The following is a 24,849-nucleotide window of genomic DNA, read 5'->3' on the forward strand; positions in this document are numbered from 1 at the left end:
AATCACGACAGAATTCAATGTGCACCTTAACTTTCCTGTTTCCACCAGAACTGTCCGTCACCACAATAAATTATTGTGGTCTAAAACCAGGTGTTTCAGTTTCATTGTCCAACCCATGTACGAACACGCATGCATACATACACACACACACATAAACAAACACACGCACACACACAAACAGGCACACACATGTTCACACACACAAATACACTAACTGGACTAACTGTTCTTTTAGATATAATCCTTTTTTTCTCTCTCTCTTTGCTTCTATTGCCACACTCCATCCAAACAATCCTCTTTTTTTATATGTTTATGTCACTGACAGCACCTGTCTGTGTCTCATGCTAAGATCAGATCCAGCGGTGGTTGTATTATCATAGACTTTTATTTATTATTAATAATTTGTACATTGAAAATTGTGTTGAGTTTTAATAGCTTTAAACCTGCTATTGTTGCAGAAGTGGTTATTTTATATTGTATTTAAGGTTTGAAACATGAGGTATATATTTAATTTTGGCATGCTGTAGGTAAGTGACTGTAAATACGATGAGAGAGATGCAGAATTGTGTTAGTGGGTAATCTGCTTTGTTAATAAAATGTAAGCATGTTAAAAACATGTTAATTTAATGCATATTGTGTAGTGCCAACATGAATTGCATGAATGGTATAGTCCACAACTGACAGGTGTTGTGAGAATGTTAGCATTTGTATTACAATCTACACAGATATCTCTCTTGAGAACTGTTTATTTGGGTGAGTAAAGCGCTTCCATTTATTTAAAGTCAGCTTAGATTCCCAGATTTCCACTAAGGCTAGCCAGAAAGTGCTACACTGAGGAACCCTGAGTGTTCCAATAACCCAGGGTGATATTAGCTAGCAGTTTGTCCCACATAGCTTGTTTAAACACGGCGAATGGGACATACTCAAATCTGAATGGCGAAAGAGCTAACTGGCGCTTAGCATGGTTAGCAAGTAATGCTTATGCTGCTCCAGCAGTGCTAGCCAGGGTTAGCAGCAACAGTCCAACATACTCGCATCTAAATGGCAAAAGAGCTAACTAGCGCTTAGCATGGTTAGCAAGTAATGCTTATGCTGCTCCAGAAGAGCTAGCCAGGGTTAGCAGCAAGCTACAGTCCAACATACTCAACTCTAAATGGCAAAAGAGCTAATTAGCGCTTGGTGCACTTAGAGGGTAATGGTAATACTGTTCCAGCAGTGCTAGTAGGGGTTAGCAAAAAGCTACAGTCTGATATACTCGCCTCTAAATGTCAAGAGCAAGCGCTTAGCGTGGTTAGAAGCTAATGCTAATTCTGCCCCAGTCTCATGTCTCTGTGCTGGAGAATTAAACTATATAACTAAACTATAAGGCTGTTCTTTAGCAGAGTAGCTTTACTGCTCCTTAAAATTTGACATATGGTGCACCAGCATTTTTTGAAAAATGAAAGGATTTTAAGTGTGCCTTATTAGTATAAATACTGCTATGGTTCTGAAATGACAGATAACTGAAAGAGCACTGTGGCTATGTTTCAAATGTCTCTGTTTATCCATATAATTTATGGCAGCGAACAGAATGCACAAGCTGTAAATGGGCTGTGTCCCTAAAAGCGTGCCTGTTTAAAACCAAACGCCCTTTTAGACTTAGACTTTAGGGTTAAAGTGCAGGGTACAGGAAGTAATTTGGGACTACTGTGTTAATGTATATGTATATGTATATAAACATTACATTTGGGGCTCGTTAAAATATGTTTGAGGTTCAAGCCCTGGAAATGCCCAGTCCATGATGTGATGCCCCCTGGTCTAGTGTACCCACCTACAGAATGAAAAATGATCAAGGCATATAATCAAATCTACTAAATTAAACATATATTTTAAACCACTGTTCATAAGTAAATCTCAATTACACAAAACTTCTTCACTATTAAGTCTTATTCATTGTCTCTTCTATGTTGTTTCTACCAGTACCTGAGTGTTTGGTTTTGCCATGCTGCCTCCCCCTCCGCACACCTCCACCCCGGCCTCCACTCCCGCCGGAGCACCGCTCTGTTGTTGGAGATGAGCCTCGGAGCCAGAATGCCAGCTGTTAGCCTGGCCTAAAATGTGTTTTAAGTGCTGCTGCAGGCTGGTAATGTGCTGTGCAGCCTGCCAGGCCACAGGCCTCCTAAAGCAAATGGGGGAATCAGTGGTTAAAAAGCAGGCCTTCGCTTGGGCCTGAGCCAGAATGCAATCTACCATGCAGAGCAGCAGCACTGCCCGAAGGCTATAGCCCAAGATTCATCCTCCTCCCCGACCAATCACTAGGAAAATCTTTTCACAGAAGCTTTATGTTGCCATGTGCCACCGGGCCACGGCTTAACAAAGACCTGAGATCCCAATAACCTTCAGTATGCATCAACTAAAACAGTCTGCAGGCTCGGTTATTGCTATTGAGTAAAGAAACACTGATATAACCTAGACTTTGTGTCAAACGACTGTCAAGTACATTTTCCTCTGCAATTTATAAAGAATTTACATTTTTGTTTGGGCACCAATTAAGGCTTTAAGGGCAAGCTGTTCATTTTGTCTCCCTCAGGATCAGCACAAGGACACAGCCCAGTATCACCTGAGACTACACTGTCTAAACAACTGAGCAGAGCGTCCAAAGTCTTTGTATAATGGCTTCATTTATAACACTCTAAATTTATGACATTCAGAATTTTCAAATCTCTGTCAGTTAAAAAAAATTATCATATTTACCTTATAACATTAACATTATACAGCTCTGGAAAAAAAACAAGAAAAAACAACAATTTCAGTTTCTGAATCAGTTTCTCTGATTTTGCTATTTATAGGTTTATGTTTGAGTAAAATGATCATTGTTGTTTTATTCTACAAAATATGTAAAAGACCTCACATAATGCAAAGAAAACCGTTCATATTCATGAAGTTTTAAGAGTTCAGAAATCAATATTTGGTGGAAAAATCCTGGTTTTAATCACATTTATTGCATCTTGGCATGTTCTCCTCCACCAGTCTTACACACTGCTTTTGGATAGCAGTTCAGCTTGGTTTGGTGGCTTGTGATCATCCATCTTCCTCTTGATTATAATTTTTCAATAAGTTTTCAATTTGGTAAAATTTGGTAAACACTCATCATTTTTAAGCGGTCTCTCATTTTTTTTTTATTCAGAGCTGTAAATCAAACTGCTAATTGTATTGATATTTCAAATCTATTTAGAGTATTTATCTGAAAAAAGACTGAAATCAGGTCTCTCTCAGGTGTTTTCCTTTTACCTTTGCTTTGAAAAATAAGCCAATTCCCTCCACAAAAATGCATTTGTTTTCGCAATTTGTTTTGTCCCTCAAGTTTCCTGGATAAACCAGACTTGGGTAGGAATAGCCGGTGATGAATTGTGCCCATTAAGGCCGGATCCTGCACACCTTAAAGTAAAACACATAGCAAAAAGAAGGAGATCATTAGGAAAATGAGGATAGACCTGAACTGTGTTTGTGAGAGGGAGAGATAAATGATAGCATCTCACTCCAGTCCATTATGGATTCTATTTATACAGTCTGCCTCTGAGGAGCAACGCCAGTCCACAGGCCGATGCAAGAATTAGGTTACCTGTGTTTTGGGAGTCTCCTTTCAGCAACAAATATAAATAGATTGGAACAATTTGTTCAAGGTATTTATCTTTTTTATTTGTAAAATGTGAAGTTTGTACAGAATGTACAGGGAGGTACACTATGTACAATGCTCTGAAATCATATATAATCCTATGTAATGTTCCCTTATTTATGTTCTTTAAAATATATTGTCTTTTTTATGTCAGTTGTATTTTTTTCAAATGTGGTGTAAATTCTACAAACAATAAAAAATACCCTTCAGTTCTGTTTATTTGTCAGGAACAGCAATGGTGTTCCTGGGTCAGTTTGACCCGGTGCATGTTTAATTATCCAAAAATGTATGAACCTAAATGTTTTAAAATATTTTATTACTAACTAAATATTTAGTGCAATGCAGTTCCTTACCTCGAACAGGTAATCATTAAATTAGAATCCTTCACTTGTTTTTAATAAAACAATACAAGTTCAAACTTTTTTATGTTTTTCTACTTTATTTTAAGACCAACACATATAAAACACAATAATTTTGCATTATCTTGAAATATAACATTTAAATTTTGTTTTAGTTTTTGTAGTTTTTGCAGGGGGTGTTTGCAGTATATGTGAGATGAACCATTTTTATATTGTATGTTGATTAAACTACATTAACTAAGGCAAGCAGAAGAAGTTTCTTACTGAAAAAATACTTTTAACTATTGTTCCTTGATCTTCAAACTTTAAAATTTGACTTATAACATAACTGGAGGGTTAAACACATAAACAAGCATTGCACTATTATAATTTGGAAGCAAGTTTTTATCTCTCTGACATATAGTGTCATCACTGAAATTTCCAACTGTGCTAAAAATCCCATTTTATCAATCGACTAAAACTTTAAAGTTTTACATAACATTATAACTTAATATTGCAATTTTGTTTTAGTTTTTGTGGTTTTTGCAGGGGTTGGTTGCAAATATGTGAAATGAAACATTTTTTATATTTTAAGCAAAGGAAGTTTCTGAAAAAATACTGAGAAAAATACTTCTTAATAACTATTTTTAATAGATCTTCAACCTTTAAAAAGGGGCAATTTGAATTGTAACATAACAGTAGGGTTAAATAAATAAACAAGCATTGCACTATTATAATTTGGAAGCAAATATTACATGACACTAGTTTTCACCACTCTGACATACAGTGTCATCATGGCATTTTATTGAAATTTCCCACTGTGCTAAAAGTCCCATTTTATAATTTGACTAAAACTTAATATTTTCACATAACATTGAAACTTAATATTGCAATCTTGTTTTAGTTTGTGTGGTTTTTGCAGGGGTTGGTTGCAAATATGTGAGATTAACTATTTTTTATATTGTATGTTGTTTACACTAATTAAGGCAAGCAGAGGAAGTTTCATACTGGAAAAATACTTTTAACAAATTTTCCTAGATGTAGAACATTAAAATGTGTTAATTTGACCCGTAACATAATAGGAGGGTTAAATACATAAATACATAAATAAGCATTGCACTATAATAATTTGGAAGCAGGTTTTCACCACTTTGACATACAGTGACATCATGGCTTTTTATTGAAATTTCCCAGTGTGCTAAAAATCCCATTATATAATTCGACTAAAACGTAATAGTTTGTTTGTTTTTTTGTCTTTTTTGCAGGGGGTGGTTGCAAATATGTGAGATGAACCATTTTCATATTATATGTTGATCACACTATGTTAACAAAGGCAAGCAGAGAAGGTTTCATACTGAAATAAATACTTTTAAAATATTTTCCTAGATCTTCAAACATTTACAGGAGGGTTAAATAAATAAACAAGCATTGCACTATTATAATTTGGAAGCAAATATTACAGGACACCAATTTCCAGCACTCTGACATACAGTGCCATCATGGCTTTTTATTGAAATTTCCAACTGTGCTAAAAATCCCATTATATCATTGGACTAGACTATACAAAACGACTTCCTGAAGTGCACAGGCCAGTTGAATGTTGAATGTAATGGGATTTTCTTAATGGTTTTATGGTTCACTTTTTTGTCTCTCTCTCTCTCTCTTTCTGTCTCTTTCTCTCTCTTTACAGGTGACAGAACTCTAACAGCCTTTACGACCGATATCAGATTAACCCCTTTCACTCCTGCTATTGGAATTTGACTGGCAGCGGAGCACAGAAGGGCAGCAGGCACAGAGGTGGGACGCCATTCCTCCTGCTCTTCACCGTCAGTCAGGCCGTACGAAGGCCGTGATCGCCCCCTCAGGAAGGAGCACGAGCGGAGGAGCATAAAAGATTGCCCTCTGTATTTTTTCATTAGACTTTCCTTTTGTTACAGGATACATAAATCGACAGTGGCACAATGCAATATGTATGGTGGTGCTCCACCTGCGGACACGAGGTAATGGCTGCCATGTCGCGGGAGTCAGGGATGATAAGTGAACCGGCGTGAATGTTAATGATAGTGATCATTCTGCGCTGCTCCGCCTCTCCATCTTCCCTCTCAGGCCCTACGTGTCACTGCCAGGGTGGCAGGGTTCAAGGGAGCAAAATGAAAACAAACGCTCAGGGTAAAGACAGAGTGAAATAAAGGGATGGAGCTGGCATGAACGGTAAGAACAGCAGCAACTGCATGCAAATAAAAAACTCACCATCCCTTCTTAACACCGTTTGGCTGAACAATAGTGTGCACATATTTTGGATGTGTGTGAGATATATATGATACACAGTATTATTGTTATATAGATTTACAAGAATTAAGCATACACCTCACATAGCTGCTCTTTTTTTAATGTGAAGAACATGTGTGTCTATGGTGAGGAAAGAATGTACATTTTGTACATTGAAGTAAATTAATTAAATACAAATGACACCAGTATAAAAGTGTTTTATGTTACTAAAAATAAAACGTTAAAAAACAGACATCATCTCAAATAAAACAATATATTAAACTAATGAAATTTTAGCAAAGTTAACAAAATTATGTGACTACATACCCTTGATTACCCTAAGCTCAACACTAAACCCTTTCAAGTACTGTATTGAGCATGTGCAGAAAGGAGCATGAGATCTTTCCACACACTACATTTTCTTTTCAAATACAGGAACTTCTTTTAAAATAAATGATTCAAATTATATTTCAAAGTATATTTATGATTTTTTTAGGTAATAGATTACAACAATATTTATTTTAACAAGATTTTTTTTGTTTTTTTTGTGTTGTACTTCTTGTAAATGAAAAAAAATTCAAACTGATTTACTAACACTAACATATTTCTTTTCTTTTGCTTTAAATCAACCAATCATAACCCATCACAACTGGTAAATCTACAGTAATGCCACATTGTTCCACCATTTATGGGACTACAGTACTCACTGCTTACACCTAATCAAGGAATGATGTTCTTATTTTTACAGTGTTACTATTTTTGAATATGCATATTTTAACTGCATTTAAGTGCTTTAAAACATAAATACAGTTATTTTAATAAGGATGGCAACTGTAGCTGTGTAATCATCTCACTCTGATGAGACAACACCAAAAACTACATTTTAAAAGTACTTACCAGAGATATATTTACACACCATCAGACACACCATCAATAAACGTCTATTTTTATAGTAACAGACGTGTCGCCATGTTTTCCTTTAAATTTAGCAAAGCTAAAGCTAAGCTAAGTTAAATAAACAAAACTGTGATTATTTTAAAGTCAAAGGAGCACTGCATGTTAACCTACAAATATTTATCTCCTGAAAACTGTTTATTTGGGTGAGAAAAGCACTTCCATTTATTTACACTAAGCTTAGATTTCCACTAGCGCTAGTTGCGGTTAGCGGCTAATGCCCCCTGACAGTGCTACACTGAAGAACCCTGAGTTTATCTCACCAACCTTGCTTTAACACAGTAAACACACAGACTACAGTCCAATAAAACTCAGATTTGAATGGTGAAAGAGCTAGCACTGCAGTTAGTGGCTAATGCTAATGCTGCTAGTCGCGGTTACTCACCTCTGCACAGTGAAAGAGCTAGCGCTTAGTGTGGTTAGCACCTAATGCTAATAGTACTCCAGTCTCCAGCCTCGGTGCTGCAGAACTAAACTGAAACTCCTGTGTAACGCTGTACTTCAGCAGAGGGGCTTTACTGCTCCTTAATACCTGACTGATAAAATTAATACATAAGGATTATAAGACGAACTGATGATTTTTGGGAAAATTAAAGGATTTTAGGTCGCCTTATAGTGCAGAAAAATACTGTAAATCACCCAAACATTCAGACTATGGCTTTAAGTAAATAAAACATACACAGTGTGCAGATGTTTAGCATTACAGTTAAAAAACTGTATTGTTTCTCATTTTTGAAAGTCTGTACAATTAGCTTATGTGTCTGAATAAGACAACTAAAGACAACATTTAAAACATCACTAATTAATTGTACATATACACTTATCTTAGCGCATCACAACATTTTAAAACACCTATTGTTAAACTGCGTTTATTAAAATACATGTTTATTGTTTTTTTGTTTCAGTGTTAAAAACATCTTAAATTCCACAACTATGAACAGATTTAATCCTATTTTTTGTGAGAAGTATAGAAATAAATTAATAATTCTTTATATAAGTCCTTACTCAGATAGTACTATCAGAATAATCCATATTAAAACGATGTTGAAGAAAAACTTTAAATATAAGCAAACATTTGCTCGTTATTTTGAATAGTGATCAAAGCTAAAATGCAAATCTGTTTTACGCCTTGTGGATAAAGTGTGCCAGTAGAAGTTGGGAACAGGTGGATGTAAACAGATGTTATAATTTACATTGAGAATCATGCCTGGGGTTCATATCTGGCCATTGTTGTAAATGGCTCTGACATTCGGCACACAAGCTGTGCCTGCCACCAGTCTCAACCCCCTTAATGAAAACTGACAATATTTGGATGAATTAAATGAGTTTTTCCCTGTTATGAAGACCGGAGTGAGATTTTGGGTGTAATAATTTGTAATATAATTTTGAAAAAAAAAAAAAAAAAAAAACGACTCACAATTGGCTTCTGTGGGTAAATCATTAAAAACATGCCTTCATTTACATTCTGTTGATCAGACTAATTTAAAGGGATGTTGTGACAGCAAAGGAGCACCAGATAGTTTGGGTTTACAGATGAAGTTGCTGACATAATAAAGTGCTGTGTGGAGCAATAGCGTCCTACTGATATGATATTACAGAAAACGCTGCATCATATCACACATCCACTGCCTAAATATGGCTTTACCTGTAAAATAAAGACTTGTGAGTGAAGTGTAGAAGAGGCCGACAGTCACACTGACCGCCAACTATATCAACAGTGCCGCATTAAACTGGCCCGTATAGAAGAGCTGGTAACTACTGAAGAAATAAACAGTTTGCCAGAATGTTTTGTAAAGTAGTAAATTAAAGTATGGGACTGGTGCTTCATTCTGTTGAGCTGTTGTTTTAGTTTTTGTTTTTTTTATAATTTTATTTCAAATTTTTCTCATTTTCTCCCCAATTTACACCCAATTTAATACTCATTATGACTCCCCCATCACTAGTAATGCCCCAACACACCAGGAGGGCGAAGACTAACACATGCTTCCTCTGATACATGTGAAGCCAGCCACCGCTTCTTTTCGAGCTGCTGCTGATACAGCATTACCGAGCAGCATCACAGCTCGCTCGGAGGAAAGCACAGCGGCTCGGCTCCGGTACATCAGCTCACAGATGCCCTGTGCTGCGGACGTCACTGTAGGAGTGATGTGGGGAGAGAGCGCCATCTACCCACCTGGAGGGAGCAGGGCCAATTGTGCTCCCTCTGAGCGCCGGCAGCTTCAACCTACGACCTCCTGCTCATAGTGGCAGCGTTTTAGACCGCTGGACCAATCGGTGTCCTTGTTTTAGTTGTTTTAAGTTGTTTTTTAACAGATTATTTACAGTTTTATTTACTTAATCTCTAATTACCCACCTATGCCAAAGACAATACAGTTTTCACTTTCATTAAAGGGCCCATTTAATTGGGAAATAGCTGGCCCAAATCACTGCTGCAATTAAATTAAACACCTTCACTGGTAACTGGCCACTGGTCCTAATGAACTAAAACTGGCTACATTACCAACTTCCCAAATGAAATAAAATAAAATAAAATACATTTTTGTATACGGTAAATAGGATTTTATATATATTATATTTTGACTGTTAAAAAAATGTTTTACAAATTTTTGGAATGTTTTTCTGAATCTTTTTACTTAAAATAAGACAAGATATTCCTTTATTAATCCCACAATAGGGAAATTTACAATGTTACAGCAGTACAGAGAAAAGGTCAGAGAAACAGGTCAGGAAAAAAATATAAACAAATAATGATAAATCTATATTTACAAAAAACAATTACAGGAAATATATAAAAGATACTTAAAAAATTATACATGGATTTATACACTTCAAGTAATTAAGAATGCATGTCCAGTTCTGGACAGCAGACTCTTCTGTAGATGCACACCAAGAATTGTGACAGGATTTATAATAGAGCTGCAACTAATGATTATTTTGGTAGTCGACTAATCTGATGATTATTTTTTCGATTAGTCGATTAGTGAACGATTATTTCTGTCATATTCTTCATCTCTAAAAACAATAGAAACAGCTAAACATGAGCTTTAAAGTCCATTTAAATGTCTAGATGTCTTTTAAATGTGTAAATTGCTAGTGATTAGATATGTAATCTGTAATTGTGTTTGGGCACTTTTGGAGACAGACCGAGTTGAGTGTAACCTGTGTGAGTGAGACATTTACCCATCTTCCATTACGCTTCTGTCTCCAGCACTGTGTAATGCGGTATTGTTACAAATTAACAATTAGTCGACAAAGAATTTTTTAGTCTAAAAATTTAGCAGAAGAAGACTTCTGCTGCTGTATCAGAGTACTATTTTAATTTGTAACATATTACTCAAAACTGGGATTTAGATTACCAAATCTAAGGCTAAGCAATGCCACTGTGATCGGGAGATCGCTGGTTCGAATCCTGGTCAAGCAGCTTGCCATCAGCAGCCAGAGCTCTGAGAGAGCACAGTTGGCCTTGATCCCTCTCTCTGGGTGGGTAGATGGCGCTCTCTCTCCCCACATCACTCCAAAGGGTGATGTCTCTCAGCACAGGACGTGCGTCTGTGAGCTGATGTATCAGAACTTACCGTGCATGCTGTGATGCTACTTGGCAATGCTGCATCAACAGCAGTTCACAAAGAGGCATGGCTGACCTCACATGTATCGGATGAGACATGTGCTAGTCCTAGTCTTTACCCTCCTTGTGTTGTGGCATCACTAGTGATGGAGAATATACAGTACAGCTAGAGTAGCAAGCAGCTCAATGGGTGGGTGCAATTTGCCTAGCTAAAGTGGGGGAAAAAAAATAAAGAAAATGAGAAATAAATCTTAAAAAATAAGATAATAAAGTATGGATCATTATTCTCCTTTAAAGCCAAGAAAACAATACACATTAAATCAGTAAATTAAACACACACACACACACACACACACACACACAAAACCCCTATCCTCCAGCCCACTCTCTATTCCTCAGTCCTCTTCTTGTCTAACTTTGCCAAAGTCCTTGGAAGTTGCCAAATGCGGTCATGCCTGCTTAGCTTCCTGGACTGATTGTGTTAGAAAGGGAAATAAGACACAGATGTATACAAACACAGGGCGGTGCCAGAGGCAAGACAGCTAACGGCTTCATCTCCACCCTCTCTGCTTTTGTGTCGGGGGGCGCGGGGGGCACAGGTGGGGTTTAATCAGGTTCCTTTCTCCGTAGTTCAAAGTCAAGTCTGTACCAGTTGTGACAACTAAAAGGAGGCGAGCCATCTACCTCTAAACTCAGCGCTGCACACCTCCCCACCGGCTGAGAGAAAGCGAATACGGCCCCTTCGCTGCCAAGTTGATGGCGCCGGTTGCTGTGTGCCAACCTTGGTGGAAACAGTTTGCATTGGCATGAGCGAGCTTAGGGGACAAAGCTTCCCCAAAGAGATTCTCTCCTCAAACACACACTATATCTGTCTCACAGCACACAGTTCACACTCACTGTGATCACCGGGCCTCACGGCAAACACGTTTACCAGAAATATGCTGTGAAACACGGACTGCATGCAGATTTTCCGATTATACATAACAACCAACTGATGTTTTTTTTTTTTTTACAGTAAAATCATAAAATACATACATTAAAAATAGCTGTTTAAAGATTTTTCATTGTAAAACTGTAGAACGCAATGCATCCTTTGAGTCCCTATGAAAACAGCCATCACCTCTATATTTAACCCCAAATGGACCAGAACAAATTTTGTATTTTTTGGTAGTTCGAACTACCTTTATTCTCCTAGATATTACAAAGTATTTATAGGAAAACGTCAAGTTCTGGTCCTGTTCTCTGTCTCTCCTTTCTGTCTGTATTTTTTCCAGCCCTCCTGCCTTGTTTCACTTGCCATGTGCTCCTCCGTCAGTGTAACTCCACCCCCTCGTTACTTGTGCCCAGGTGTTTCCAGTTTCCTGTTCCCTTCATTTGTATTCAAGGCCCTTTGTTTTAGTGTCTATTGTCGGTTCTTGTATGTTTTCACATTGGTTAGGTTGCAGTTCCTTGTTTGAGTTTTTTTCTTGTTTTTCGTTAGTTTACTCCTGTATGTTTGTTTAGATGCTTTTGTATTTATTTGTTTTTTGTTAATAAATATTACTTGCATTTGCGTCCACCTTCGTTGTCATACCTTGCTGAACCTGACAAAACATACCAGCTTTTTTTTTACTATCAGGAGATTCTAAGCTTATCAAAAAATTAAAACTTTTTAAAGGAGTAATCAGTAATCAGTAATCTGATTACTTTTTCAAAGTAACTATACCATCACTGGTTGCCATTAACAGCTTCTTTTTCATTGGCTTCTGTCACAATCTATTTACGTACTGGGTGTGTCCAACAGTTTCTGACCAACCAGACACTCACCATCAGTGTGTAGTGATTCCCCCTGGGCTACCTTAAATATAGATCAAGTTCCCCTTTAGTTGTAAAAACTTGATGTTTTAATTTATGTTAACTCAAATTTTTATTTTCCATTACTTAAAAAAATTGAGCAAACCTGCTGCCTTAAAAAAGTTAAGTAAACTCAACTTATCCCATCTTACAGGATAACAAAAATAAAAAAGTTAAATCCACTTCCTCTTCAGTTGTAATAACTTGATGTTTTAAGTTAGGCTAATTTAAGTTTTCTTTACCCATTACTTAACTTTTTTAATGCAACTGGTTTCCTCAAATTTTTAAGTAAATTCAACTTATCCGGGCTTACAGTGTATATTACTATTGATGAATTAGCATTTTTTCACCGAACAACTAAGCCTGTTAATGCCAAACCACCAAAAAGTCATACATAAAACCAGCCAGCCTATAGAATACTGAATATTAGGAAGCATTTCCAGCTCTTAAACAGTTAAACTGTTATTTAAATCATCTTTTTCACTTTAACTTACTCACCTCCACAACTCTTGCAGACTTACTTTTTGCTGTCAAACACCGCGCGCCGTCAACGACGCTTTAACACTGGAAGCATTTAAGGCTAAAATAGCAAAAGTACATGCCATAGGTGGAATAATAATTTGTCTGACAGTTTAATAGCCAGAAGAAAGCACTTGCCTGGGTGGACCACTTACATGGTCACACAAAGAGCTGCTGTTTTCATGCCAGCCCTCAAAGCAGGCAGGAGCACCGGCCTGCCAGAGCCAAGGGTGGCACATTACTCCCGATGTCTGGGGGGTGGGGGGAAGAAAATGAGAGAACTTAACATGACAAGAATACTTGGACCATCCAGACTTGTTCTGACACATTAACAATGCCGCTCCTTTTTTAATACGGAAAAAAAAAAATGTTCTGGGAGCTTATTAATCTACACTGTAAACCTACAATAAATTAAGTCTGTTTTATGTAAAATGTAAAAAAAAAAAAAAAAACCTAACAATTTTGAGTTTTTGTGGCAAAGTATACATTCAAACAAAGATCTTTGAGTTGAATCAACTTATAATAACTGCATTTTAGTGTGTTTCCAATGACTGCTTTGTTTCTGTTGGCTTGTGGCACAGTTTCTGACACTCACATTAGTGTTTATTGTAGTGTAGTGATTAACCCCAGGTAACCTTAGGTAAACTTAATGTTGTAGCCCCTAAATACGTCTAAAACCATCGATTATTCACACAACTTTAGCTTATGTTTTTGTTTGTTAAGCGATGATGACACAGTCTTCATTTTAAACAAATTAGAGAAATGAATGCAGTTAAACAAAGTTGAATACCTATGGGAAGGTAGCCCTGGAGGACAAGACTGCACACTAATGGTGGGTTAGTGGTGTAGGACACACCCATTATGTTAATAAGTCATGCTAAAAACCAATAGGAAAAAGTCATGGGTTAATATGGTGCTACATTCTTTAAGTAAAATTTACTAAGATACAATAACTTAAATATACTTCAGTGAGTGAGTTATGTGGAGTGTGAACACATGAGTGAATAATAAGATTAATTGACCACAAAATTAATTGATTAATTTATTCATTCAGTATGTGGAAAAATCTCCATCATCTCTCCTCTGCACATGCTCACTAAAGAACCTGAAAGGGTAGAGTTATAGTGTATTTAGTTATAGAAGAAGACAACTTTACTAAAACTGCATTAGTTAAATCATTAGAATATTATGAAATAATTTGTTATTTTAGAAAGTAGTGATGCTATATTTTTCCCACAGAAAAAAACATATTTAAACTCACCATTAGTGTGTATTGTAGTGTAGTGATTAACCACAAATTACCTTAGGTAAACCTGTAAATCATATATTAGACTATTAATTCCTTTGACTTTATGTTGTAGGCAGTAAGAACAAGCATCTTTTTCTGAGCTGCTAACTGAGCTGTTAGTGATATGCTATACTGTTCACTATATAGTATTTTCTTTTTCCATCTAATTTTCTATGAATACTTCAAACCTATATCTGCTTAAATTATATACAAATTAAATACAAATCTATTTTATAGTTATTGTGCAATGTCTGGATGGAAGTAGGAAGAAGACGAGAAGAGAGGACGCAATTGCGAGTATTATTTAATAACAAACAAACAAAAGAACCAAAAAACAAAGAAACACAGAGTACATGGAGACTTGAAAAAACAAATGAACACATAACCTGACTGACGTTAGAATGTACAAACAGAGGAGCGACACTGAAACAAGGGGGGTTATAAATACACACAAACAGGGACGGGAAACACCTGGGAACTGGTAACAAGGAGGCGGAGCTACAAATGAACAGGTAAGCAGAGGAGGGTAGGTAAACACAAACGAGGGCAGGTAAGACAGAGAGACACAGAACAGGACGAGACCATGAAATTCAAAGCAAAATATTATAAAGCTATAATAACAATAATAAGATGCATTAATTAAATGAACTAAACATGTTTGAAAAAAAAAAGTCTAATTAACTCAAGTTTTCAGTAAAATTGAGGCAACTAATAAAATTTATGCAGGCTCACAGTGTACGCTGTTATGTAAAGCCAATGTAATAATATTTTTTAAGCTACTTTATAAAATGTATTTAAAAAAAAGGGACACCTTGTTTTGTAAATGATTATGTATAGTGTCTTTTAACAAGATTCCCTCTTTTATTTCTTTATTTTTGATCAGAGGGAGAGAGTGTGCCCACGCTTGTCAAGCCTCGTGCTCCATCTCTCTGCGTTTTTACACTCCACACAGCCTCCCTCTCTCCTGCCTCCCAACCTCCTCCTTCCTAATTGCATTGCTTTTAGCACAGTAAATCTCAGCGTGTCACGAGCAGCACTCTCATCACATGACGTATTGCCTCCTTGCCAGCCTGCCTGGCACTTTCAAAACTTCCTGGCTTCAGAAAAAAATCTGAACTTTAATGATGTGATTAATGGTGGAATTAATTAATAGCTAAATGTATGCTAATTGCTTAATTGGTCACTTGATCTATATAAGATCATTTATAAATTAAATGAGTTGATTTACTCTGCGTATTGATTGAACCTGACAATGAGTTATTTGGCCCGGTACCTGATTTGCAATTTCCCCAATTAATTCATAACAGCACACAGTGAGGAGTGGTGCCGCAGAGCCAGCTAAGCCCAGGTGATCTATACTAGTGCTGACAAAACTGCTCTTATTTATGAAACCGAGCAGGTGAAAATGACCCATTAATATTAATGCAGAACTGTAAATTTTCATAAGGGCTGGCTTAGAGAAAGCTAATCTTCTACCATTTGTCACTGTAAATCTCAATGTGCTTCAAAATTCGGGATATGGGAAAAGGAGCTTACCTTTAGAGGGATAAAACCAGATTTTCTTCAAGTAGTAACTCCACTGTGTGGTTTACTGTTAAAAGACTACATACAATACACGTGACCTATATGCTTTGCCTGCATGGCCGTGGTGCTCTTTTCTTTTCTTTTTTTTTTTTTTAAAGTTAAGATTTTTATTTATACGCTTCATAACCTAGCCTTTACAACCTCGCATTAAAAAAAGAAGAAGAAAAAAAGGAAAAAACGTGCCCTAAAGCACTTTTATAGGCTTAAAGCTTTTTGTGCATTAGAGACAATTTCAATATTTGTTTACAGGGCTTTGAGACAATAAATCTTCAGGACTTTACCCTCGCAGTTTCCCAGGCTCTGATTTATGGCAGCTCTACAGACATTGCTGGAAGAAGTCTAAGGATCTGCTTGGTTCTCTTGTGAGCAAAGAGAATGAAAAGACAGGCAGAGCAGAATCCTCTTCTACACTTCTGCACTTCTACCTGCAGAGGTTCTGAAAAGCTGGTCTAGCTGCGAGCTTTTTATCTGAACCATCCTCTGTTTCTCTTCTGTACAAATACTGAGTTTTCACTCACACTAACTCAACCTGGAGGCTTATAATCCCCCAATTCACACAACTGACACATACATAGAAATAGAAAACTGAAGGAAACTGTTTATTATTATTATTGTTATTATTATTATTATTATTATTATTATTATTATTATTATTATTATTAGTAGTAGTAGTAGTACACTGTAAAATAATTCATAATAATTGTTGTTTTCAAGTCAACAAGGGCTATCCTTCCTTGGATATTTAATAAAAAAAGAATAAAGACAATTATTATATTATTATTATTAATAGCCCTAAAAACACATAAAAACACCTAAAAAGTAATTAAGTCTAAAACACCTAATTACTCACACAACTTTAGCTTATGTTTTTGTTGTTGTTTCTGATGATGAATGAGTGGTGAGGACACACCCATTATGCAAATAAATGATGCTAGAAACCAGTAGGAAAGAGTCATGGGTTAATATGGTGCTACATTTTTTAAAGTAAAATCTATTAATACACAGTAACCTAAATATACTTCAGTGAGCATGAGTTATGTTAAGCGTGAATTAGTATTAAATTAAATTAATTTACCACAAGATTAATTGTTTAATTCATTCGTTCAATGTGTGGAAAATCTTCCTCACCACTCCTCAGCACATGCTCACTAAAGAACCTGAAAGGGTTCCGTTTAGTTTACTCAAATGTATTTAGTTATAGAAGTCTTGCATACAAAATGACAATTTTACTAAAATTGCATTGGTTAAATCATTGGGATATTGGGAAATAAGCAAGGTTCTCTTATATTATTTGAGAAAGTAGTGATGCTAAATTCTTACCATAGAAGAAGCATATTTAAATTAAACTACCTTCAGTAATGATGTGTGTATTAAAGGGTAAATAAACTCTTAAGGCGCACTTAAAATCCTTTAATTTCCCTGAAAATCGTCTTTGCGCCTTTTAACACAGTGCACCTTATGTATGAATTTTATCAGTCAGGTATTAAGGAGCAGTAAAGCCACTCCACTGAAGTACAGCATTATACAGGAGTTTCTGTTTAGTTCTCCAGCACCGAGACTAGAGCAGTATTAGCATTAGCTGCTAAACACTGTTTCCCCATTCAGAGGTGAGTATTATTAGCCTGTAATGCTGATCCTAACCCCAGCTAGCACTGCTGGAGCTGCATAAGCATTACCCACTAACTGTGCTAGCTTTTTCACCGCTCAGAGGTGAGAATTACCGGACTGTAGTCTGCTCCCAACCCTGGCTAGCAGTGCTGGAGCAGCATTAGCATTACCCATTAACTGCGCTAGCTCTTTCGCTGTTCAGAAGTGAGAATTTTTGGCCTGTAGCCAGCTACTAACCCCAACTAGCACTGCTGGAGCAGCATTAGCTTTACCTGCTAATGATTAATGTTAATGCTAATGCTCCAGCCTTAGTGCTAGAGAAATTTAGGAATCTAAGCTTACTGTAAATAAACCCAAATAAAAAGTTACCAGGAGAGAAATCTGTGTAAATGAATATCCAGCGCTTGATTGACTTTAAAATATATATATATATATATTTTACAGTTTTGTTTACTTAGCTCAGCTTTACTTAACTTAGTTAGCTACATGCAGCGTTGTGTGGCCTGTTCCCTTAGTATTTCATGACCATTAAAGAATATATACAGTTGGGATTTCAGTGTTGAATCTGCATTAGGTGTTCATGCTAACTTTCAGGATGAGGACTAACAGCAGCCCAGTATCTTTTTTTTTAAAGCAGCATTATGTAAGAATTGCTACTCTCTGCTCATCATCTCCCTCTACAGGTGCAGATATAGGTCACTGCTGTGAAGATAAATCATGCTTTCAGCCTGTCCCCTTATGGTGCTCATGAAACTTCACAAGCTGGGAGATACAGAAGCAGCAATGAACAGGCTTGGAGTTCCTTCTCCCAATCTAACGTCCAATAAAATCCTCTAAAGCCTCACAAAACCATATCTTCAGCTTGCCACAGTAGCATTTAAGGTAAATGGTGAATTCAAACAATCTAACATCTTCATAAGAGGGATTTACTGGGCTGCAGGGCAGTGTTCCAACATAGATAATTACCCCAAACATACCTCCAAGATGACCACTGCCTTGCTGAAGAAACTGATGGTAAAGATGCTGAACTGGCCAAGCATGGTTACAGACCTAAAAAGTATTAAACATATGTGGGGCACACACTAATATTTGTTTGGACCGCCTTTAGCTTTGATTGCGGAACACATTCACTGTGGTATTGTTTCAATAAGCTTCTGCAGTGTCACAAGATTTATTTTAATCCAGTGTTCCATTAATTTTTCACCACGATCTTGCAGCAGCATTGATGATGGTAGAGTCTGACCACTGTTCAAAGCTTCTCCTTCTCCAGCACATCCCAAAGATTCTCAGTGAGATTAAGGTCTGGATTCTGTGGTGAACTCTCAATCCATGTGTGAAAATGATGATTTCATGCTCCCTGAATCACTCTTTCACAATTCCAGCCCCATGAATCCTGACATTGTCATCTTGGAATATAGCCGTGTCATCAGGGAAGAAAAAATCCATTGATGGAATAACCTGGTCTATATTCAGTATATTCAGGTAGAGTCAGCTGACCTCATTCTTTCAGCACATACTGTTGCTGAACCTAGACCTGACCAACTTCAGCATCAACCTCATATTATTTACTCACTTAAATCCAGGTGGAGACTTTTTTTTGGCCAGGGTGGGGTGTACTAACTTTTGTGAGATACTGTATCTCTAGTGAGATGCCCATGAGATGTTTTAAATAAGGATTTATTCAACCTAAAACATGATATTACTGTAGGCTCTCTTGGAACAGAGAGCTTTTGATGTTTGGTTTGTGTGAGGTAGTCTGATCCCGCAGATGGAGGTCAGTTATAGCACAGGAGCTGAAGGCCAGAACTGGAAACACATGTGGTCAGTCTCTCCTTCTGACAAAAATGTTCCTCATTGTCCTTCAGCTACGAGAGGGGTAAATTGTAAACAGATGGAAAGACGCTGTGTATGTGAGGATGTGAGGAGAGACACTAGTGTACCTTTACTTATTTCAAATATACCACAAAAACAATCTTAACTATAATAGTTGTGTTGTATTTTTGATCTGAGAGTGGTGGGTACCTGTCTGTATAGCTTTTCTCTGCATCGGTCTGTTCTGGCATTAATCTGGTCCATTACTGCTAAAGCTCTGTCACTTCAGGCTGTAGCGAGAACTCACGAGAACTAAACACACACAAGAACTAGCGTTGCCATGACATAAAATGTCTTAGAGTGAGCTCAAAATGAACAAGCTCATATTGAGGAATTGAGCCAAATATATATTTATAATGGTTTGATCATTTCATAACTGATACTAATGTACTAATATGCACAGAACAATTAAACAATAATACATAAGAGGGAGTGCTGTAACATGTAATGTGTGCTGCGGTCGTAGGCACGAGGCCCCATGCTGACTACTGTAGATCAGCACAGCAGCGCCAATACTACATGTTATACCATAAACCTTGAGTGTATTATTGCGATTATACCACTGTTCCATTATCACTGTTTTTTGAAAGATTTTGAGTTAAAGAGGACGAGAAAGTGGTTTGTAAGCACTGCATCGTTGCTAGGTTACCTGTATGTGGTGGAGTAATACATGAAGAGCTTCGGTTACAGTGCATTACCGGCTGATAACGGCACTCGCAGAATGCCTCTCAGCCAATCACATTGCAGGGTCGGAACTGTAGTATAATATCAAATGTTACTGTGACATACATTTAATGCTTTTAATGCTACACTGTAAAATGTAACATTGCTACTTTCTAAAATAACAGTAGTGAACTTTACTTATTTTGAAATACCCTAAGTTTGTATGAAACACTTCTAGAATTAAACTACACTCCACCCTTCAAAGTTTCCACACATTGGTCTCACACTTCAAATTTCAGGACTTTTGGTAAATAATTGAACTCTCATAATTGAATGCTAATTCACACTTTGTATCTCACGCTCACTGAAGTAAACTTTTAGTAACATGCTTAGTTATACTTATATAGAGTGAATTTTGTGCCAAAAAAAGCATGTGCAAAGAAGTTGGCTTGGCCTCAACCAGGGTTCAACAATTATATATATATTTCTTTATTCATATCACTTTAAAATCACTTTAAGGAGAAAAAATGTCAAGTTCAGCTTTTTGCAGTGTAATAGTTTATTTTAAAATATACACAAATAGAAATATAGTTATCACATTAGTTTTTGCTTCTATTGTCTCACTAAAGGGTTGCATGCAGGTGGAATTTGCTATGATTTTATAGTGAAATGGTACATTTATAATCATGTTAGAGAATTTAAAAGGTAATGTCGAAACGTTTATATTAATGAATCTAAAATACACAGCCTGGGTATCTGTAACTGCAGTGTAGTTGCGTTCTCCCACATTTTTGGGTATAACCCAACTCAACTGGTCAAATATTTATCCCAGTCTATGGCTAAGTTCATATTATCTGGCTGAAATGACTCAAATCTGATTTTTTGCTCAATGTGGCTCAGATCAGATTTTTTCATGGCTGAGTGAATCCTATTTAAAATCCTATTTTTCCAAATTAGATTCGGGTCACTTTAATATGTGGCCTAAATCAGATACGTATCCGATCCATGGACATGCGACATGAATGTGAACGGTCAAATTAGAATCCACACGTCTTTTTGTTTTTCCACAAGCGTTACGAGCTTCTCTCTCGTAGCCACGCATCTCTTGGTGCAGCTGTGCAGCTATAGCTGAAAAACAGCAAAAGCAAACCACCTGTCCTTTTTTCACCTCCTCGACCTGAGCATGTACTTCAGACCAGCTGTTTACTTTTCACTCCAGCAAAAGATGCTCCACATATGAGCTGCTAACTCATCCATTTCCCTTTATATAGCAACGAATCTTCTCAAATGAGTTTTTTTGTTGTCGGTGGTAAAGAAGGTGATGTTTATACACGTATCAGTGTGCACATGTGAGGCAGTGTTTCAGGAACAGATTTGTTCACATTACACACAGATAAAGATCACTAACATTTGTGAATATGAACCGTCAAGACCTGACCAAAAAAAATCAGATTTGAGCTATGTGGCTTGTAATGTGAGCATAGCCTAACTGTTTAGAAAATTCCTGTTGGTTTAAGTATTATTCATTTTACTGTATCCTTTTTTCTTCCAGCAACATTAAAAAACAAACATTCTCTAAACTGTATTCTGGGATATTCTGAGATCATTAAAACTGAAAACTCTATTAGGCATGTTTTGAGCCTCAAATCTTAAAAAATATATATCTAAAATAAAATATATTGCCTTAATTTAAGATAATTTAATTTTCCAGTGTATATTTATTTTCTGTGTTTACCCATGAACTGTATTTTGAGTGTGCAATACTGAAAATAAAAAAGAAACATAAAAAATTACTAAATAACTATTCATTTAACAGTGCTACCACTAATAACGTGGCTTTATTGTATTCTGCTGTGATTTCACTGCTGGCTGCTTGCGGATGGTGAGAAGTGAGGATGGCAGGAGGAGGAGGAGGAATGTTCTCAGCATGGTATTGATAGTAAGGGGTTGCAGAGGTGCTGGTGTGGTATGCATTCTTTCCTCTAGGGTTTTGGAGAGGGAGGGGGGTGATGGATGGTGAAGGGTGGTGCCAGCAGCAGGGGGCTGCGGGAGGAGTCTCTTCTCTTCTGCCTTTTTGTGATTTATAGTGCAGCGAGGGCACTGCATACACTTTACCATTTGCCATTCTGCCCTCTGATCCACAATACCAAAGACCACAGCAAAGGGGCTGTGAGTGTCAAACTGGTGCAGCAAATGCACACTGCTGTGCTGTACTTCCACCATCATTTCATATTCTCTTTGTCACACTTTGTCTGGGATGCAACTTCCGTTTATGTCAGGTGTCTCAGGAATACCTCAAATTGAGATTAAGCAAAAAAAAAAAAAAAATCACAAACAAATGTACTCTGTACAAAAGCCTTTTTTTTAATCAGCAAATTTGAGGTAACAATTTGTACCTCCCATACTTACAGTTCTGGAAAAAAATAAAACCACTCTTAAACATGATGAGTTTCTTAGATTTTTTCCAAATTAAAAACCTCTTTAACATAATCAAGAGGAAGATGGATGATCACAAGCCATCAAACCAAACTGAACTGCTTGAATATTTGCACCAGGAGTGGCATGACGTTATCCAAAAGCAGTGTGCAAGACTGGTGGAGGAGAACATGCCAAGATGCATAAAAACTGTGATTTGCTCTGCATCTTTTTTGTCATTTCAGCCATTTCTTATTTTCTGCGAATAAATGCTCTAAATGACAATTAAAAAAAAAAAAAATTGGAAACACCTGTCATTTTAGTGTGGGAGGTTTCATGGCTAAATTGGAGCAGCCTGGTGGCCAATCTTCATTAATTGCACATTATTGCACCAGTAAGAGCAGAGTGTGAAGGTTCAGTTAGCAGAGTAAGAGCACAGTTTTGCTCAAAATATTGCAATGCACACAACATTATGGGAGACACACCAGAGTTCAAAAGAGGACAAATTGTTGGTGCACGTCTTGCTGGCGCATCTGTGACCCAGACTGCAAGTCTTTGTGATGTATCAACAGCCACGTTATCCAGGGTAATGTCAGCATACCACCAAGAAGGACCAACCACATCCAACAGGATTAACTGTGGACGCAAGAGGAAGCTGTCTGAAAGGGATGTTCGGGTGCTGACCTGGATTGTATCCAAAAAACAAAAAAACACGGCTGATCAAATCACGGCAGAATTCAATGTGCACCTCAACTCTCCTGTTTCCACCAGAACTGTCCATCGGGACAATCAATTATTGTGGTCTAAAACCAGGTGTTTCAGTTTCATTGTTCAACCCCTGTTACTATAAATAGCAAAATTAGAGAAACTGATTCAGAAACTGAAGTGGTCTCTTAATTTTCTCCTTAAAAGGAATTTCAGTGTGTAAAAGACAACCTAACCTGAACTCCAGAGATCTTACATCCCTCAGATGGCACTGCATCAACTGCTGATTTTGCCACATGGGCAAGAGATTCAATGAATTAAAAAAGACCTGGAATTAAGAGTAGTAATGCGTATATACTTAGAACAGAATTCAGTAGAAAGTCCAAACAAAAGACATACATTGATAGAATGATACTTCAGCTTGAATGACAGAACAAAGGTCCACCTGTGAAATAAAGTAACAAACATTCCTGGAGAAACAACAGCAGCCTCTGCCATGTGATTACACCACCTCTGAAGACCAGGCTCTTCCATACAGGCTAATTGCTACCTGTCAACCACCCGTGCCAACTCACCTGTGCTTCTCGCACAGCCCTCTCCTCTGACGAGGCTCAAAATATTATCTTTCAGATGAAGAACCAGCAGTGTATGTGTGCACCACTGGTGTGGTAATTATCATGTTTGTGCTGTCAGAGCAGCTGATTAGCCCGACTCATAAAAACATGACCCCTGGCCCAACGAAAACAGGGCCACCCGTATTTATGCAAGCCCAACATGGTACAGCTGAGCAGACTATTAGTCTGTCACAACACACACTCGCCCTCCGAAACACACACTTAAACACTTCCACATGTGGCTCAAATCAATACTTTATGAGTTCTTATAAAAACAGGTGTGGACGGCTCAGCAGGCTTGCTGGTTGCCACTCACCTCCAATTTTTTCAGTAATTTTTTTTTTGTAAAATTCTTTGCCCCAAGACATACCATTTTCCCAAAGTTTGATCTCCCATTACTCCAACAAAACTCTACAGTAGTATCACTTGAGACTTATGTCATTAATAGTATAAAAAGGCTTCTTTAAGGATTTAATGATGTAATTTGATGATGACAGTTTGATTTAATGTGTTGCTTTGTTTAATAGGACTCCTTGTTTTATATTACTTCAAAATGCTACAGTAATGTCACTTATGACTGCTATGATTAATAGTATGGATTTTGTTGTGTGTTTGTCGTGGATTTATTTGTCATTTGATGACAGTTTGATTTGCTGTTTTTTTTTTTAAGACTTCAAAATCTGGTTTATGTAAAACCGAATGAACACTTTTTTCCTAGGTTTGACTTCCTGTTACTCCAAACTGGTACAGTAATATCACTTTAAACACCGTAAAAATACATGGGAATGAGATCTTTATACATTTAGTGGTCACATAATAACCCTTTGATTTTCATGTTTTTTTTTTAGAACTAATTGGGCAATTTCCCTGCTTTTGCTATGAATACTATTACAATTATTCTTTAAGACTTCAGGGGTGTCTTTTGATAATCTTTTGATTTTCTAATTTTATAGGAATCAAAATTCTGT

Source organism: Astyanax mexicanus, chromosome 12, assembly GCF_023375975.1.
Source record: "Astyanax mexicanus isolate ESR-SI-001 chromosome 12, AstMex3_surface, whole genome shotgun sequence".
NCBI lineage: Eukaryota > Metazoa > Chordata > Actinopteri > Characiformes > Acestrorhamphidae > Astyanax > Astyanax mexicanus.